The sequence below is a fragment of the Haliotis rufescens genome, unplaced genomic scaffold, assembly GCF_023055435.1.
Source record: "Haliotis rufescens isolate VD_foot unplaced genomic scaffold, xgHalRufe1.0.p SCAF_3, whole genome shotgun sequence".
In the NCBI taxonomy this organism is placed as follows: domain Eukaryota; kingdom Metazoa; phylum Mollusca; class Gastropoda; order Lepetellida; family Haliotidae; genus Haliotis; species Haliotis rufescens.
Window position 1 is genome coordinate 10,477,421 of NW_025964001.1, and position 6,000 is coordinate 10,483,420.

A 6,000-nucleotide genomic window follows, 5' to 3' on the forward strand; every position below is an offset into this window, starting at 1 on the left:
ACTCCTACATCAACTATCACACACACGTCAACTGTAACTCTTACATCAACTGCCACACACACGTCAACTGTAACTCTTACATCAACTGCCACACACACGTCACCTGTAACTCTTACATCAACTATCACACATACGTCAACTGTTACTCCCACACCAACTGCCACAGACATGTCAACTGTAACTCTTACATCAACTGCCACACACACGTCAACTGTAACTCTTACATCAACTATCAGACACACGTCAACTGTAACTCTTACATCAACTGCCGCACACATGTCAACTGTAACTCTTACATCAACTGCCACACACACGTCAACTGTAACTCCTACATCAACTATCACACACACGTCAACTGTAACTCTTACATCAACTGCCACACACACGTCAACTGTAACTCCCACATCAACTGCCACACACATGTCAATTGTAACTCTTACATCAACTGCCACACACATGTCAACTGTAACTCTTACATCAACTATCACACACACGTCAACTGTAACTCTTACATCAACTGCCACACACACGTCACCTATAACTCTTACATCAACTATCACACATACGTCAACTGTAACTCTTACATCAACTGCCACACACACGTCACCTATAACTCTTACATCAACTATCACACATACAGCAACTGTAACTCTTACATCAACTGCCGCACACACGTCAACTGTAAATCTTACATTAACTGTCAGACACACGTCAACTGTAACTCCTACATCAACTATCAGACACACGTCAACTGTAACTCTTACATCAACTGCCACACACATGTCAACTGTAACTCTTACATCAACTATCAGACACACGTCAACTGTAACTCTTACATCAACTATCACACATACGTCAACTGTTACTCCCACACCAACTGCCACAGACATGTCAACTGTAACTCTTACATCAACTGCCACACACACGTCAACTGTAACTCTTACATCAACTATCAGACACACGTCAACTGTAACTCTTACATCAACTGCCGCACACATGTCAACTGTAACTCCTACATCAACTATCACACACACGTCAACTGTAACTCTTACATCAACTGCCACACACACGTCAACTGTAACTCTTACATCAACTGCCACACACACGTCACCTGTAACTCTTACATCAACTATCACACATACGTCAACTGTTACTCCCACACCAACTGCCACAGACATGTCAACTGTAACTCTTACATCAACTGCCACACACACGTCAACTGTAAATCTTACATTAACTGTCAGACACACGTCAACTGTAACTCCTACATCAACTATCAGACACACGTCAACTGTAACTCTTACATCAACTGCCACTCACACGTCAACTGTAACTCTTACATCAACTATCACACATACAGCAACTGTAACTCTTACATCAACTGCCGCACACACGTCAACTGTAAATCTTACATTAACCGTCAGACACACGTCAACTGTAACTCCTACATCAACTATCAGACACACGTCAACTGTAACTCTTACATCAACTGCCACACACACGTCAACTGTAACTCTTACATCAACTATCAGACACACGTCAACTGTAACTCTTACATCAACTATCACACATACGTCAACTGTTACTCCCACACCAACTGCCACAGACATGTCAACTGTAACTCTTACATCAACTGCCACACACACGTCAACTGTAACTCTTACATCAACTATCAGACACACGTCAACTGTAACTCTTACATCAACTGCCGCACACATGTCAACTGTAACTCTTACATCAACTGCCACACACACGTCAACTGTAACTCCTACATCAACTATCACACACACGTCAACTGTAACTCTTACATCAACTGCCACACACACGTCAACTGTAACTCCCACATCAACTGCCACACACATGTCAATTGTAACTCTTACATCAACTGCCACACACATGTCAACTGTAACTCTTACATCAACTATCACACACACGTCAACTGTAACTCTTACATCAACTGCCACACACACGTCAACTGTAACTCTTACATCAACTATCACACATACGTCAACTGTAACTCTTACATCAACTGCCACACACACGTCACCAATAACTCTTACATTAACTATCACACATACAGCAACTGTAACTCTTACATCAACTGCCGCACACACATCAACTGTAAATCTTACATTAACTGTCAGACACACGTCAACTGTAACTCCTACATCAACTATCAGACAAACGTCAACTGTAACTCTTACATCAACTGCCACACACATGTCAACTCTAACTCCTACATCAACTATCAGACAAACGTCAACTGTAACTCTTACATCAACTGCCACACACATGTCAACTGTAACTCCTACATCAACTATCAGACAAACGTCAACTGTAACTCTTACATCAACTGCCACACACATGTCAACTGTAACTCCTACATCAACTATCAGACACACGTCAACTGTAACTCTTACATCACTTCGGGCTTTCCTCCCACATTAAGCTGACACGCCGTGATATAACTGGAATACTGTTAAAAGCGGCGAAAAACTCACTCACTCACTCACTCTTACATCAACTGCCGCACACACGTCAACTGTAACTCTTAGATCAACTATCACACATACCTTAACTGTCATACTCAAGTCAATTATCACACACACGTCAAGTGTAACTCTTACATCAACTATCACACATACCTAAACTGTCATACTCAAGTCAATTATCACACACACGTCAAGTGTAACTCTTACATCAACTGCAACACATACCTTAACTGTCATACTCAAGTCAATTATCACACACACGTCAAGTGTAACTCTTACATCAACTGCAACACATACCTTAACTGTCATACTCAAGTCAATTATCACACACACGTCAATTGTAACTCTTACATCAACTACCACACACACGTCAACTGTAACTCCTACATCAACTACCACACACACGTCAACTGTAACTCTTAGATCAACTGCCACACACATGTCAATTGTAACTCTTACATCAACTGTCACACATACCTAAACTGTCATACTCAAGTCAATTATCACACACACGTCAAGTGTAACTCTTACATCAACTGCCACATATACCTTAACTGTCATACTCAAGTCAATTATCACACACACGTCAAGTGTAACTCTTACATCAACTGCCACATATACCTTAACTGTCATACTCAAGTCAATTATCACACACACGTCAAGTTTAACTCTTACATCAACTGCCACACATACCTAAACTGTCATACTCAAGTCAATTATCACACACACGTCAATTGTAACTCTTACATCAACTACCACACACACGTCAACTGTAACTCCTACATCAACTACCACACACACGTCAACTGTAACTCTTAGATCAACTGCCACACACATGTCAATTGTAACTCTTACATCAACTGTCACACATACCTAAACTGTCATACTCAAGTCAATTATCACACACACGTCAAGTGTAACTCTTACATCAACTATCACACATACCTAAACTGTCATACTCAAGTCAATTATCACACACACGTCAAGTGTAACTCTTACATCAACTGCAACACATACCTTAACTGTCATACTCAAGTCAATTATCACACACACGTCAAGTGTAACTCTTACATCAACTGCCACATATACCTTAACTGTCATACTCAAGTCAATTATCACACACACGTCAATTGTAACTCTTACATCAACTGCCACACATACCTTAACTGTCATACTCAAGTCAATTATCACACACACGTCAAGTGTAACTCTTACATCAACTGCCACATATACCTTAACTGTCATACTCAAGTCAATTATCACACACACGTCAATTGTAACTCTTACATCAACTGCCACATATACCTTAACTGTCATACTCAAGTCAATTATCACACACACGTCAAGTGTAACTCTTACATCAACTATCACACATACCTAAACTGTCATACTCAAGTCAATTATCACACACACGTCAAGTGTAACTCTTACATCAACTGCAACACATACCTTAACTGTCATACTCAAGTCAATTATCACACACACGTCAAGTGTAACTCTTACATCAACTGCAACACATACCTTAACTGTCATACTCAAGTCAATTATCACACACACGTCAATTGTAACTCTTACATCAACTACCACACACACGTCAAGTGTAACTCTTACATCAACTGCCACATATACCTTAACTGTCATACTCAAGTCAATTATCACACACACGTCAACTGTAACTCTTACATCAACTGCCACACATACCTAAACTGTCATACTCAAGTCAATTATCACACACACGTCAACTGTAACTCTTACGTCAACTATCACACATACGTCAACTGCCACACAAATGTGACGCACCGGTGACGCACTAACATGATATCCGGTGCGATTCCCTAGTTTGAGTTGCACAATATGACCCCGTGTCTATTTAGGTGAACATGAATTTTGCATGTGTTTGCGACGGGAGCCACAGTTGGGACAGGACACGCTCAGCTTTTCGCAAAAACCCTGTATCATCACTGTTTGATAGGGATTCATAAACATATGCTCATGCAATGCACTCTGCTTAAACAGATGTGTATTATGATTGTAGAAACGACGTCGGCTTCAAATGAAGTATCCTGGCATGGAGCAAGCATTACAAGTCGCAAGTCTTAAATGACTTAATGTTATCAGTTATTAGTACTTTTCTGAAGAACTCTCACCCTTGACGACTGTCATACTGTCACACTCGACGACTGCATTACTGTCACCCTTGACGACTGTCATACTGTCACCCTTGACTACTGTCATACTGTCACACTTGACGACAGGCATACTGTCACACTTGACGACAGGCATACTGTCACCCTTGACGACTGTCATACTGTCACCCTTGGCGACTGTTTTACCATCACATTTGACAACTGTTTTACTGTCACACTTGACGACTGTCATAGTCACAGTGGAGAGATTGCGAACATGTCATGTTATAATGGATAATGGAATATGTTTACGTGATAGGTGAACCCATCTGGTTAGGAATGAGGAAAATACAACTTATTCGTAACTGATCAAACTTAATTAACGTGATATCCCGTTCGCTATGTCGAAACAGGATCATAGTACTGAAACTGCATTAGTGTTAGTTCCAATTACCAGTCTGCAATGTGCCGAGGAAGCTCTCATTCGCGTGTTAGGTCTGTCCTGTCATTGCTCGAAAAGAGAATTGGTATCAGCAGAACAAAACTACGGTATAGTCTACATCTTACATCTCAGGTCGAGAGCAATCTGTTTACATTGATGGAATTGGTTCGAAGAAATAAGACATTACTGTTCGGTGTTCCGCAGGGATCCTTCCTAGGACCGAGTCTGTTCACTATCTACATATCACCTCTGGAACACATTATCAGACGATCTGGTTCGCAGTTCCATATGGATGCAGACGCCACTCAACTGTACATGACATGCACACCGTGCAGCAGAACATCGGTGGCGCATATCTTTGCTGATATCAGAGAATACATCATTTCTTTCAACTCTTTGACGAGAAGCCCTTAATCCAGATTGCCAGTCTGTCACTATTGTCATTCAAATTAGGCGACAGTGTTATGGAGCCAAGCACAATGGTGTGCAATATTGGCTATAGGGGGGCTCTACTTTCAGCCTTGGCGATCACACCGGTAACGTCTGCATCCTGACATATTTCAATATCTGAGATATTGACCTATCAGGAAATGCATCAATATCACGTGTGGCTGCAGCCCCCATTCAGGCATTCGTGATATCTCGTCAGGACTATTGTAATGTCCTTCTTTATGGGTTGCCAAAAAGCCAGATAGCAAAGATTCAGTTCGTCAAAAACACAGCATCCAGTGTGGTCATTCTTTCTTAAAAGGATATAACACCTTTACATGTGTACGCATGCGACCGCAGTGGCTCCCGGTCGTAAAGCGTAGATCATCGTAGGGCTATATCATTTTTATAGTATTATTCGAGCTTCGAATCTCATTTAAAAACAAGTTTGCAGTATATAGTTACACTCCCATTCTATATAAGACTCCCTACTTTGAACAAAACAATGTTT